Here is a 15,443-nt window from a genome sequence, read left to right on the forward strand (position 1 = left end):
TCCTGACTGGTGGACAACCAGTCCCAAGCCCAACCCCCCTCCCAAGTCTGTTACCATAAATGCTGTGGTGCTGCTTCTGTAAGCAGAGTGCACAGGAGGGGATCTAGAACAGAGGGGAAAGGCACACAATATGCTCTCCCACCACCATGTAGTTGCCTCTATTCTGCCTGACCCAAAGGGTGTGGGGTAGCCAGATGGATTCTGGGAAACAGCTACTTTATGCAGGATGCTCTCCTGTTAGGGCCTAATTCAAAGCTCACTGAAATAACAGGCTTTGATTTCAATAAGTTTTGAATCAAGCCCTTAGAGCAGCAGAATTTGCTGTTTTATATCAAATTCTGTTCCGGTTAGTGGACTTTGGCTGGGGGGAGGGTAGGGAAGCAAAAGGGGTGAGAAGATGTCTTGCCTTTTCCCTCTGTGCATGTTTCTGCTCCCTTCTACATTAGTGTATGTAAGGGAGAAAGGAACATAAGGACCAAATTGCTAAATGGAGGAAGAATTTGCTCCTTCAGATGTATTAAGTCAGGGGGGTTGCATGCAGATAATGGAGGGCAGAATTTGGCTCAAAGTTTTCCCTCTTCGTGAGATATTATTTCTGATTTGTATCTGCCTTTATAACAGCTGGAATCATTATTTGCGGTAGACGGTTGAGAGATACAACAGGTATTGCAGGACACATAATAAGCTAAAATGAGTAGTGATGTTAATTCGATACCATCAAAGATGAGGCTCATCGAAAGCCCATTATAGTCCACAAAAGCAGCCCTGAGACTGCTGAGAGAGTCTTGAATATATTTTGTCTAAGTGCACACATCACTCAGCATGGCATTCTCAGCCCACTATTGTACAGGTGCAGTCTCCTTCTCTGCTCCCAGTTGCATTCGGCCAGATCCTCAGCTGGTGTAGCTCTCTTGATTTCAGTAGCTCTACAACTTACTTCAGCAAAGTATCTGAGTATTTGTTATGGCCTGGCTGCCTTGAATTTTATTTTACTGCCTAAGCTAGCTCCAGCAATGAGGAGGCTGGTAATGACCCTAAATAGCATAGGTAAAAATTCACTTATCTTTGGTCCAGTTTCCAAGGCTGCAGCTTCTATGCGGCTCTAGAGAGCTTAGGGTCTATAAGCTGAAAGTCAGATGGGTATATTTATTATGATTTCCAGATGCAGGATCTGCATGTGCCCACATGTATACCCCTATCTCCACAACATGCCATGCAGGGATAATACATCTAAAAAGAGAAGGCAAGACTGGAGTCAGGGATAATTTTTCCTCCAGCACCCCCATGACAACTCACACCACTGGAATGACGAGGCTTTTATTGATAGATTGCGTTGTCCATGTAGCTAGGGCACCCCGTTCTCAGTGGTATTCATGTGGGTCAGGGAAAGGCAAGGGGCAGCTGACAGAACAGTGCAAATTGGGACGACTCATTTAGTCAGTTTTAGTGAAGCAGGTTTCTGAATGTTTATTATATTCAAAAAAATGAGTCTTGCAGAATTGATTTTTCAGTCAGGTCACCATCAGCTGTAAGCTAGGTATGTGCACACCTATCCAAGATCAGGCTAAACTCCCATGGACAGCAGATTTGGTCAATTATTTCTTTTTAATTTGAAGACTTGCATTGTGGTCTCCCTACACTCTGCTACTCTGACAGTCATCAAATGGTTGCAAGCAAACAAAACGTGAGCGAGATGTTAAGGGTGCTACAGGTTCTGATTAACCCTGCTGGAGAGACTGCAAGATGCATTGCAGGGACGGATGTAGAAATATGCAGTAGAGCCTCACTAATTGACACGTTTGCGTGATGAGACTAGTAGGTCTTTAAATACAGAATTAGTAATAAAAAGTCACATTTTGGTATACAAATATACTACAGTACAACTGCCACCATATCTAGTACAGTCTAGGCATAAAACAATGGCATTTGTCATACTACGTGACTAGAGCACAATTTACAATACCATAGCCTCACTTTAAGAGTTGATTGCTAGATTTCCACAGTTGCAGTTTGCCTACTGGTTAATACTAAAAATTAAAGGTTCTTTTGTATAATCTGTATCCTCAAGTAAACCTCCTGTTTAGTGCCAGAGTGCTGAGGTCTGCCCTTGGAAGCACACAGCTGGCTCCCATTTCAGTCGGTAATACTGCACATGCACCCTCAAGGGCAGATTGTGGCCCAAGACAGGGAAGCTGAAGTGTGTGAAAAAAATTTGGTCAGCCATAGAGTTATTTGCATTATATGGAAGCACCAGTAACAACTCCATTGTTAGAGGCTGAATCGCTGTTTTAGTTGCAAAATGGAACCCAGTCTTCTTATATATGAAAAATACTCATTCTCCAAACTTACAGCATTTTGAGTCTTGAAGTCTTTAAACCATGATTTGAGGACTTCAATAGCTCAGACGTAGGTGAGAGGTTTATTGCAGGAGAGGGTGGGTGAGATCCTGTGGCCTGCATTGTGCAGGAGGTCAGACTAGATGATCATAATGGTCCCTTCTGACCTTAATATCTATGAGTACAGAATGAACATGTGGTGAATTTACAAGTAAATCTGTTAGAGTGAAAATTAGAGACCGTGTCCTTTAAGATGTTTAGCATTTGTGTCAGTCTACTCCATTGAGATCATTTCGGACAACAGATTCTTCAAACTTTTCCTTGTAATTAAAGTTGAAATCTTGTGCATAGGCTATACTTGAAGAAATTATGCTGTAATAAGTTAAGTTATTATGAATTGTAATTAATTGTTATTATACAGACTACTGATGGTGTCAACAGCTCAGTTCCATGGCTCCACTTGGGCATCAAGTGCTTGAAAAGCTACCTATAGTATTGCTGCCTGAGCAGCACTGCTCAGAGAACTGAAGTAGGAGCAGAGGCGGATCATTTAAAGTGAGGGGCTGGCCTCTTACCATCACTTCTTCATAAATTATAGATTCCTAGGTCAGAAGGGACTATTGTGATCATCTTTCTAGTCTGACCTCCTGTATAATACAGGCCATAGAACTCTCCCAACGTTATTCCTAGAGCAGATCTTTCAGAAAAAAAAAATCCAATCCTGATTTTAAAATTATCAGGGATGAAGAATCCATGATCATTGGTAAATTGTTCCAAGGGTTAATTACCCTCACTATTAAAAAAGTTACACTATTTCTAATTGAACTGCCTAGCTTCAATTTACAAATATGGGATCACATTATACCTCTCTCTGCTAGACTGAAGAGCTCGTTATCAAATACTTGTTCATCATGTAGGTACTTATAGACTGTGACCAAGTCACCCCTTAACCTTCTATTTGTTAAGCTTAATAGATTGAGATTTTTTAATCACCATAAGGCATGTTTGCTAATCCTTTCATCATTCTCATAACTCTTCACTGAACCTTCTTCAATTTATCAACATCCTTCTTGAATTGTGAACACCAGAATGAGGCACAGTGTTCTAACAGCACTTGTACCAGTGCCAAATACAGAGGTAAAAAAACCCTCTCTACCATACTTCTACTCAGTATTCTCCTGTTTATGTATCCAAGGATCACATTAACCCTTTGTCCACAGAGTCACACTGGGAGCTCATTCTATGCTGATTTTCCACTATGATCCCCCAAACCTTGTTAACTTGTTCAGAGTCCCTGCCTGCCAGGTTACAGTCTCCCATCTTGTAAGTATAGCCTGCATTCTTTGTTCCTAGAGGTATACATTTAGCCCTATTAAAATGCATAGCTTGCTTGCTTGCAAGCATATTGTTTGCTTGCTATGTAAAATAGCAGTGCTGTTTTACATGGTGTTGATCTCTGTAACAGCCCTCTAAATGCAAGACTCACCAGTACTCTTTAACCATTTTGCACTGCACCAATGATACAAGACAGTTATAAGCCAGGCTTAACTGTCCAGTCTGCTCCAGCTGCTTTTCACTGCTCTGGTCTATCAGTGAATCCGCCCTTTAAAGCTCCAGATGAGGTATTTAAAGTATATTTCATAACTTCAAGCCATTAGCAATAGTGAATGGTAGCATTCTATTTGAGTCTTAGTGTTTATGTATAACATTTAATAATTTATAAAAGCTAAGAAAACTGCAAGACAAAAGCCTATGTTAATGTGGAGCTAAGGTTGAAAACTCATGCCAGCAATTTAAGGGTTAAAACACTTTACAGGGCCCCCCCGATTATCCCAAAACCAGGCATTACAAATCCAGGAAATTCAGAGTTAAGGTTATACTTGAAAGAAATCTGAATGTGTTAAGGTAAGAAATGTACAGTTAAGGCTCCCAGACAATCTTAACTTTGCTCTGTCGTGACAACACGAGTCAAAAAAAAAAAAAAAAAAAAAAAGTTCATCCAGAGGTTTCCAAACTGTGGGATACACCCCCTGGGTGGAGGAGGCACAAAGGAACATTCAGGGGGCACGGTGGGATTAGACTAACTCCCACAGGGGTCAAGGAGGGAGCGCCATCCAGCCCTGCTCTACCCCCAGCTCTGCTCTGGCCCGGGGTCCAGGCCCTGCCCCCAGACCCAGGCCCTGGCCTGGCCGTGGCTCCGCTCCTGGCCTGGCCATGACTCTGCTCCTGGCCATGGCCCCAGCCCTGCCCCCAGCTGTGATCCTGCTCCTGGCCCCAACCCCGGCTCCACTCCCAACCCCAGCCCCAACTGTGGCCCCACTCCCAGCCCCGGTTCCAGGGGGCAGGCGAAGAGAGGGTAGACAGGGGTAAAGGAGGGCATGAGGTAAAAATTTTGGGACCACTGACAATCTAATGCAAGACCACAAAACACTAACATGCCTTATTCTCATTGTATGGTTATTGCACTGTATCTCCACCAGGAAGAGTTAAGTTTGTTTGGAAGCCTTAACTGCACGTAACCCATCTGAATTTCTTCCAAGTGTAACTAATTCTGAATTTCCTGGGTTTGTAATGCTTGGTTTTGGGATAGTCGGGACAACTCTGGAACAAATTTTACTCTTGAATTAATATTAACACTCCATCTCATCATGTGTGGTCTTGGAATTCTTCAAGGTCTGAGGAACTAGGTACTTATTCAATGATAATGCACCACAGCGTCCACGAAGTTAAATCTTCTTCATCCCATGGTTTTTTAGAATATAATAATCAATGATATTCTGCATGATTGCAGTTGATCTGTGATATGCTGCAATTCCCAGAAAATAATCTTTATCAGAAATATTGCCTGAGGTCAGCATTCAAGACCTACTGGATGTTTCACATAGCCATTACCAGTGTGTACACAGATCAGTCAGCCTTCATCTCAGCAAAGAAACGAGTCTGTTGGTACCTGACCTCTACCCCTCTAGTGACTTTTGTGCAACCTCTGATGCCACCTGATGAAACATGGGCACACTCTGTGGCTCTAGATATATATATATTTTTTTTATAGAACCAGAATGTGGCAGCCCCCTTGTGGGTGCTCAAAAGAAAGGAGGGCACAAGGAACATTCTTCTCTTGCATCTCCGGTGCAGGAGTCATCCACACTTGCAGTCCTCACACTCACTTGAAGAGGCAGAAAGAGTTCAGTCTAACAGTTTTCCCAGAGCTGCTTCTGCGAAAGTTGCGCTGCACCTTCCCCAAATGCAGGCTATACCAATAATCACTAGAACCAGTGGAAACGGAGCTCAGTCACGTGACAGGGCTCTTGTCCCCAGTCACTTACTCTGGGGCTGCATTACAAAGATCCATGCCAATCACATGAGAGAGGTCAGCATCTGTTGACACCAGTGGCTAATGGTACATTGGCTTCTGCCTAATGGGCACAATTGAACATTTATTTATTCATTCAAAGAATCCAAACAGCTCTTCACTAACCTCTATTTATACAGTTGAGGGCTTCCTTTCCATATAGCTTTAGATGCTGTTACAAGCAGTTTAACAAAAAAGGATAAAAAAAATCTAGGTAAACTGCCCATACCAACCCACCAGTGCTCCCTGATAAAAACTGAAACATCCCTGCACAAACCATTCTTTGTATTTCAACCTGCTCCCTTAACAAACAAAAAAAACCTGGAAGAGAGCCTTGCAGTGTGGTATGAGAGTTAACAGACTTTGGCTCTGACCAGCCAAGTGGGGCAAGTGAGCTTTAGAGCTGAGGAGCCTCAATGGAGGATGGCCTGCCAGCAGCCTTTTACACCAGAGGGTTTTTACTTTGAATTCTGGTAATACTTTACACACAGAGAGGAACAGTCTCACAAGATTCCGTACCACATAAGACTTCTTAGGTCAAAACAAACCCCTTCAATTCCACCAGCCAACAGGCTGCCAATGCAGATCCCAGAGCAGCAGTGACGATAAGCCAACTGCACAGCATATAGTATTGGGACAAGAGCTTGACCTTTGACTCCTGACACACAGGCTGCTCCGCAGAGAGCTAAAGGGGTAGTTTTACCAGAAGAGATCATCTAAATGCACCCGGGTATGTGATATATTGCATCCTGTAGTGGTTTTCTCACACAAAAGCTAGTACCGTATACGCGGACTTTGCCACATGCCCTGAAAATTCAAAGACAGCTACTAAATATGAAGAAACTAGCTACAAAAGATACTAAGGTGTATTTTGAGGTTTTAATTACCCATTAATGAGTTATCCTGATAAAGGCTCATTGCATCTGAAACACTGGCTATTCTGATACTTTCCACGTAAGCACAGTGCCTTGGGTTTGTAAAAGTATTTTAAATTAACAATTAGAGGTACTCAGTACATCTATGTCGGATATACAGCTCCCCAAATCCTGCCTTTAGCAAGCTCTGGGTAATGCGTAAATCCTGATGGATTCTTCAGGGGCTCTCTCTGCTGTGGCTGTACCAGGGTCCTGGATTGGAACAAGGAGCGGGTCTACCCAAAATATGAAAGTAATACAAATATTACACCAGCCAAGAGGTTCTATCACCCTCCTTTTGGACCTGGGTATAGGGGGAGGAGAAAGAGGGCATTAGAAAATAATGCAATTAAAAATAAACTGTTTACTGGGTGGGACGGTTGGGGCTTATTCCCTGTAAAAGCCAGAAGCCTTTACGACAAGCGATGATTCCTCAGTTTCTTCTGTGCCTCCATCTCTGAGAAGTACAGTGATTAAAGCTGACACCTTTCCGGGAGCAACTGTCCTCTGCTGCCGGTTACAGTTTCATGATCTGTGCTCAGACGCTTTTCATTACTGCCCCAAAGGATTATTTGTTTCCTTCTATTTTGGTGGCAGTTGGGGACTGCAGGCATCTAAGTAGTATGCACCCTCTCTGACCCTGCCTGGCTCCAATTCCAAGGCTCACAACAAGATCATCTCTTCTTTACCTCTTTGAGACTTAGACTCCAAATGTGAACAACTCGCTCCTCCATTCCTGCCCACCTCTTTCCTATACACAGTACAGGTGGGGGGTTGTGTTTTTGTTTTTTTAGAATCTTTCATGCAACCCACATCTCGACATGGCCTCCAGAGTTGAATAATAAAGGGCAGACAACATATAATGGAAATCCCTGAGAGCATTGGTATAAAGGCCACTGTATGAGAAATACATTTAAGCCCTTATTCATAGAAGGCTGGTAACTGAGAGTTAAGAGAGACGCAAGAGAGAAGAGATGTAATTTAAAATGAGAATTGAAGAGAGCATTAGTGAGCCACAATATGTACAATCTCATCCTCCACTCCACAGAGTGCATAGACCATGGGCTGCAAAATGACTTGCAAAAGGGCACATAAGGCCTGGTGGTAGAGCTGGGAGAACATCATATTTTTTTTTGGTTCCCTGGCAATTCCCAAAAGACTTTTTTTTTTTTTTTGGATCGAACTGAAAAAGATTGGATCAAAAGAAATAAATCTGTTTCAGGCTGAATGAAGTGTTTCACAGAGATATTTTCAAAATGAAAATTTGGGTTTTGACCATTTTACATTTTTTAAAAAATAAAATTAAAAGGAATTTTGAAACAAAAATCTGTTTCCACCCACCCCTGCCCCAAAATCAAAGCATTTTTTTTCAGATTTTTTTTTTTAAAGGGGTTTTCTTCTACTGAACCAATTTGGCAAAACATACATGAATTTGCAAAATATTTTGGTGTCACCCAATCTGCATTTTTCTCTCACACACAAAAAAAGCTTTGGCCAAAATATTTTGCCCAGTTCTACATGGCACACAGTATAAATAATGAAGACCTGCTGCATGGGAGGAGGGGAACAGGACAATGGTGCAATGGGGTCCACACCTCATGAAGCTATGTTCCCAGAAGCCCTTTCCACAGCAGTACAGAGAATGTTTGGGGAGCAAAGATGTGGCTAATCAGTACAGAATCACTGGCCAAATCCCTCCCTTACATACAGTAGAGAGCTCAGTGAACCACAGTCATTTTAGGTCATAACAGACTCCAGGTGTTGCCAATTTCCCTTGGGTCAAACAAGCCCATTTGGGCATGGCCCAGATCAGATTTGTTCCTTAACAGCAAGAAAGAAACAATGGTCAAAAGTAGCAATTTTATCTGTGTGAACTTTCACATGTGAAAGCTGAAGTTTCATACAATTCATCAAAAGGGAAACGTTATCTTTTTTCTACTTACACACTGTTGAGGACAGGGACTGTCTCTTACTGGGTGTTCACCCAGCACTTAACAAGGGGGCCTCTGATTCTGGGTACAGCTTACCTCCCTGGCCAAACATAGGCCTCTGGCTTGGTTTCCCTCCTTTGCTTGGCCAGGGACTCACTCTGCTGGGGGTAGGGCAAACTTAATTTAGCCTTCTAACTCAATGAAGGAAGGATGGACTTGCCCAGAATCCAAACAAAAGACATCTCCTAAGGGCTTCAAAAGCCTTCATCCCTTGATTGCAGGGCTGTTCACAGCTGAAGCACAGGGGAACCTCTCATGTCCCTTTACTACAGACACCACCTTGCCACCCTAATGAAGCGGATATATACCCCAGCCAACCTCAAACTTCACTCCAGCTTGCTTCCTATACCGGCTGGCTTGCCTGCAAAGTCTTCTACTTCAGTCCCATCATAGGCGCATCTTCATCTGAGAGCAACTGAAGGAAAAGCAAAACAACAGCTTCACTTGAGAGCACGGGTCTGTAAGGTAGGAGCACACTAGATCTTGTTCTAGTTCTGGGTATTGCTCAACTCCACTATCTGCCCAGGCTGATAAGAAAAGGAACAAGATGCTTCCTTCTGGCAAGACCAAAGCACTCTACTCCCAAGCTCTTCCTGAGCCCAGCTGGAAACACTTCCCTCAATTAGCAAGCACAGCACGTTGCAGGGGAAGGCACTCCCTTTGCTGGGAATTAACCCCTCCCCTGCCTAATCCACAGTGAGCTATGTTCACCCCATCACAGGGCTTCTTGGTGCAACTTTAATACAAATCAAAAATACACACCAACGCTACTAATATTTTTTTGTTTTTTCTGTGGAGAAAAGTTTTTAGCTAAAAAAAGGTTTAACCTTCTGTGTTCTATCCCTCTAAGGTACTTATGTGGCTTCATTAACCACAGCATTGAGGCACCTCCCAATCTTTAATGTATTTCTCCTCACAAACACCCCTATGCAGGAAGGAAGTACTATTATGCCCATTCACAGATGGGGAGGCAGAGAGAGAGTAAAAGACTTAACCAAGGAATCTAGGGTAGAGGAGGGACTTGAACTGCTGTTTCTTAAGCACCCTTAAGAACCCACTCCACTGGAACATCCTTCCTATTTGCTTGCTAAATCTTTATTTACAAACTTCTATGTCATTCAGCCACCATGTATGGAACCACCTCTGAGACAGGAATGTTGTTTCCCTGTAGCAGCAGCTAATGGGAATGGAGCTACCTGCATGAATCAAGTACCTCCTCCCTGGACAGTGAGTGCACTACACTAATGTCATTCTCAGCCCATGGTAGAGTGTGGACTGAGCGGCCTCCATTATTTGTTTCTGGCAGCACCCACAAGGTACTAAGTGTAGGAATGTAGGCCTGGCCTGACATGAGTAATTAAACATGGGGGAGGCCTCATTTCTTGGAAGACAGGAGAAAGGAGGTACATTGATTAGCAGGCTGAAAACAGAATATTTGTGCTAACTAACTTAAGTAAATCGGTCAATAAGCTAAGGGACAGAATGTCTGAGCGAGCCAGGATAAGAGGGAAAACAGCCAGGGAACCATTTACAAACAAACAATAAACAAAATAAGTCAAGAATGTAAAGATGAGGTTAAGCTTAGGTTGAGCACGGACAGTGCAAAAATGTGTAATGCAATGTATAGTAAATGCACTGAAACGTGTAAGTCTATATGAAGAAAAAGGTGTGCTGCCTAACTCTGAATGTGTGGTACCCCCTATGCCTACCCCCTACACTTGAGTGTGATCAATTCGGCATAGCTTTGCTGTTATGACAGATAATGAAACCTAAGTGATGAGACTGGAGTCAAGCTGAGTTCTTGGGGAATCAAGTGGAAAAATGTCTTGGGGGAATTCCAACACTAAGCACTGCACAAACACTAAAGAAGGCACAATTCCTGACTCACAGAGCTTACCACCTAAGGCTCTAATCATGGAGACACTTACACATGTGCTTCACTTTGCTTCCCTGGATGTGGAGTAAATGTGTGCATGTGTTAATCAGTGTTCCCAACTCTTGCAAATTTATCCCAAGTAATGTGATTTCAGCCCCTGCTGGAGCCAGTCTTGTAATGTTCAAGAAGTTCCAATCTTCACGTGTTTTTTGAATTGTCCGGGGGAAAACCACTCTGACTGGTTGCCTTCCTCACTCCCTTGGGGAACAACGGCCAGTCACAGCTACTGCAGAAGTCAGGTGGAGCACTCTCCCCATCTCCTCAGGAGCTGAGAGATTTTTTTGGATGGGGTGGGGGATGAGGGAGCAACAGATACCATTTCCAAAAGGGGGAGTGGGGACAGAAAGACCCCAAACAAATTGGGTTTGTGGCTGCTTTGTGTCACCAAAATGGCACAGAGCAATTAAAGTGTACCAATGACTCTACTGACTGGGTCTTCTGCTGTGTCAAATGTGCTGTCAGTACTTAGCACATATTCATCAATAACTATTTGCTCTTTCTTTCGTTGGGAGGGGGATTGTGTGAGGAGAAAGAGAAGAAAGAACTTTCCATTTGAGGATGTGGTTCTTTGCCTCTCTGACTCAGTCCCTATCTTGAGCATGCTTTTGCTCTTTCATTCTCCCTCAACGCACTCCTACGCTATATCCATTCCAGACCTCTCTGCATCAGTGGATTTGTTATTTTTCCCTTAGTTGAGTTCTCAGACATCACATACATGGTTTGGTTTGGTTTAATTTTAATTGCATTTCTTTAAAAACTTAAAAAGTTAGGCTTATCACTGCTTGCCCATGGGGAGTCGGTCTTGGATGACTGAGCTGATGCTAGATGGTTTCCAAGCAACTTCAGTAAGCCACGTTGGATCAGCAGTTCAATATAAAACAACACAACAAGCCAAACAAAACAATGAGTTGCAACTGAACACGAAACCAGTTTTGATTGATTCATAAGGGTTATCTGAGGTCTTTTGTGAGGTTAACACTGTTTCACTCTAATGGAGAGAAACGTTGGCTCTGGTGAGCTTGAATCTTTTGCGTAAGACATTTAATATGTGTGTTTATGCAGATGATATAAATAACATTTGTATGATAAGTGGCCTGTCGCACCATGTCAGTGTGATGAACACTCCACGATAACAAAAATGCCACAACTCAAGAGTTCCAGGAATACCAGCCAAGAGCCTTAATATATTCAAGAGCTGGAATGATTTAGATTTTACTCCTGGTTTTATTCCCATTCCACATGACCCTTGCAATGGATCTATCAATTAATTATATCAGTTTCCTAAGGATTGGTAGTGGCGCAAAAAGCAGCGTTCCTGGAAGAATGTTAATTTTTATTGTTTCTCTTCTACCTAGTAAAGGTAAGAGCAGGACATCCTGTCTGTTTAAATTATACTTTAGATTTGCTATAATTTTTGAATCTCAGCACATGCAGTCTCAGCAAGCAACACAGGCAAATCAGGATGAAGATGGGACCACCTTTATTCCCAGTAACATTCCCTCTTCCAAAATCATCACCAGTTCATTGAATTACAAAGGTCTATGGCCAAATTCTACTCCACTGCAACTGGCATGAGAGACAAATTTAGCCCGCAGTGCTTGAACTAAAAAAATATTGCTGGTATGCTCCAACTTCTCAAACCTTTTCCCCCAACCAGCAGCAGTGAGGAGTTATGGATATGGCATATACGGACCACATTCAAGTTCTGGGTGGGCAAAGAGTGGATTTTAGGGGTATACAAGATGCAGGGCCAGATTCTGATGCTGGATTCACTGGTGTAAATAAAGTGTAACTGTAGAAATCAGAGGATTTGCACTTCTTTGAGATTAGAATCCAGCTGCTCTTATATAGTACTGAATTATGAAGAACGTGCATTGCACAGAAAACTACTAACAAGTAATATTTTAAAGACAGAGGGTCTGATACACCACTACATTTCTCCGAAGGTGCCCCAGGCTCAGTAAATGGACGACTGCCTCCTGTAAAAGTAAAGGGACTGTAGTTAATATGTTTTGATATATGGTAAGAGTCACAATGGAACCTGATCTTAATGATAGCTGAGAATGTACGGTTATTCTCCCCCGCCACCCCCCATTGCCCAATGCATTTTAGCATACTTAGTGGAAAAATGTCATTTATCCTGCTGTTCTTTTTAAATCTCCTCTACTAATGTCCCTTTCCATCTCAGGGATTTGAAGTAATAAGCTGCTCAAGATTCACACTCATGGCTTATTGGATCCCCAGAACCCTTTCAGGATCATCTGTTAATATTTTCACTGGTCCCATCTACAAACTGCAGTTTAGAAACTACCATCAAGGAGGATTTCAGCGTAAAGCTCTACCTAATTATTCATGACAGGACAGAATGAGGAGCTGCAAGTAGAACTACTGTATTAGTTCATCTCTTGAATTACAAATAATTAGTCAAAGGAGATTAAGATGGAATACTTTTTAATCGTTTCTGTGTGAATTTTAGACTTGTAAAAGCTGAGGATTTCACCTGGTGCAGACACACCAAATTTTGCTGAACCAGAATCCAGAGAGCATGACAGCATGCTTTCGTGGCTTTTTTAAAATAATGTATTTTATGTTGGGATGGACTCACGCCACAATCCCAAATCCAAACATCCCCAAACTTTTCGAAGCCCTAAAGATCCAAATCCTATTCTCTAGACTGAGCCTACATCTAATTTTGTGTGTACTTTTACAGTGCTTTTCCCTGTGGCTTGATCTTGATGTAATTCTAGCTTTGTGAGGACGTTACAGTACAAAGTAAGTAGTTGGACTAGACTTCCTCCAGGAATCTGGTGGTGGGGATGAAGACGCCTGGACAGATTATAAAGGTGCTGTAAAGGACAAATCAAGAGGATCTGGTTACAGCTTGTACATGAGAGATGGGGGAAGAAAAAGAGGTTGTGAGTAGAACCAGGGAGATGCGGAGCATAGCCAGATTTTCAATAATGCTGAAGTCAAGATGGCTAGAGATGAAAGATGAGGACATCATTTTTCACTGTACTGAGTATGACTTGGTGGTGGGACAGCCAGGCCTATTGACAGAGGAATAGTTACATTGCACCCTCTGTTCAAAACAGAATGTCAGGCATACATAGCCGATGTGCGATCTGATCAGCTGAGCTAATACTTAGAATCATAGAACCTCAGGGCTGGAAGGGACCTCAGGAGGTCATCTAGTCCAATCCCCAGCTAAACCATCCCAGCCACGGCTTTGTCAAGCCTGACCTTAAAAACCTCAAAGGAAGGCGATTCCACCACCTCCCTAGGTAACGCATTCACTTACCTTAGCAGACAGTGACCTTGTCTGTATGTGAGAGAATTTATTCCAGCTGCAATGTCTGTAACTTCAACATTTTAATTTTCAAACATGAATCAATCTCACTACAGCCAGCCTGTTAAAGTTTTCTGCACATCATTTCTATTGCTCCAGTCTAATTGGCAGGGCCGTCCTTACCTATACGCAAAGCGCGCAGCTGCGTAGGGCACCACAGTTCCCGCTGCCCTGCGCAGCTGCCTGCTGCTCCAGCTCTTCCCCAGGCCCCCCTGAAGATTGCAGCCAGGCCCGGCCCTGCACTCACGGCGTGGGAAGTGGAGCGACCCGGTCCCAGCCTGCTCCACTCCCCTGGCTTCCAGCTGCGTCGCCAGCGAGTGCGGGGGGGGCGGTTCCCCCCTCCCCCGAAGCCGGGGAGCGGGCAGGAGCTGGCTCCAGGCCTCCACGGGGGGAAGGGGGGGCTGTGTGGGGCTCCAGGCCTCCGTGGGGGACGGGGGCTGGCCAGTTCCCGCGGGAAGTGGAGTGACCCGGCCCCAGCCTGCTCCGCTCCCCTTGCCGGCGGCGCGGCTGGGAGCCAGGGGAGCGGACCAGGCTGGGGCCGGGTCACTCCACTTCCCGCCGGAACTGGCCAGCCCCCGTCCCCCACGGAGGCCTGGGGCCAGCCCCCCTCGTGGGGGACTGTGGGGCTGCGTAAGGCACCAAAATAGCTAGGGACGGCCCTGCTAATTGGACAGTATACTTCTTTTCATTCCTTTATGTACTAAGCAGACTAAAACTATAATCTGTAATGAGAGTTTGTGTGAAATATCACTGCCAGATGCTTTGACAAACTACACCTCAAAGGTCGGCAAAGTACTCCAGGCCAATTTAGCAGTGTGACCATCCCATCAGGGTAGCACAGCACCGTCTGGTGTGATTTTCTGTGAAGTATTGATGAAGAACATAGGCAAGAGGGGAATTTCCTTAATGATACAAATATCGATTGATCAGCTATCTTCTTGAGAGGACTTTGCAAGCTACCATGAGAATCCTGTGTAAATATTGAAAGTGAAGGAAAGATGCAGTTAACCAGCATTAGAAATAAATTAATTTTAAAATATAATATGTTAAATTCTGTTCTGTTACACAGATACTCTGGAGTAGCTCCACTAAAGCCAATGAAGTTATTCCAGATTTATACCATTATAAGTGAGAGCAGAATTTTGCCCATTACACTAAACAAAGAAGGCCAGATTCTCTTTTATAGTAACGTCCCTTGACACAGCTAATGTCAAGGGACCTTAGTGTAAATGAGAATCTGGTCACATCTAATAGGTGTGATGGGGTGTACAAATCCCACACTAAGCAACAAGGGGTTAAGGGATCATTTTGGGTTCAGCCAGTCCTGCTGTGCCACACCTGCAGCAAATGCTCCATCTACTGGAAGAATGAAAAGGCAGATAACTAGCTCCTTTGGGTGGCAGAGCTTGAGGTGAGCAGACCTGCAGAGCAGAGGCTAAACTAAACTAAACTAAAGGCTCTGACACTGCTGCCTAAAGGGGTCCTCCTTGAGAAAAGGGAGGACTCACCCTGGAGACAACCAGAGAGGGAAGTATCCTTGGACATGGGCAACTCCATCTTATTTCTTT

The 15,443-nt window shown here is 43.7% G+C and overlaps 1 long non-coding RNA gene across 1 annotated transcript in view; it reads right to left on the minus strand.

The window, feature by feature from the left end:
- Positions 1-14,000, minus strand: part of LOC141982931 (uncharacterized) — a 256,946-nt gene extending 242,946 nt beyond the window's left edge. The window contains exons 1-2 of the long non-coding RNA XR_012638250.1: positions 13,828-14,000; positions 8,912-9,008 (exon numbers count right to left, since the gene is read on the minus strand). This is a non-coding gene — a long non-coding RNA (uncharacterized LOC141982931). The remainder of the gene's footprint in view (positions 1-8,911; positions 9,009-13,827) is intronic.
- Positions 14,001-15,443: the final 1,443 nt, after the last annotated feature.

Source organism: Natator depressus, chromosome 2, assembly GCF_965152275.1.
Source record: "Natator depressus isolate rNatDep1 chromosome 2, rNatDep2.hap1, whole genome shotgun sequence".
NCBI classification, from domain to species: domain Eukaryota; kingdom Metazoa; phylum Chordata; order Testudines; family Cheloniidae; genus Natator; species Natator depressus.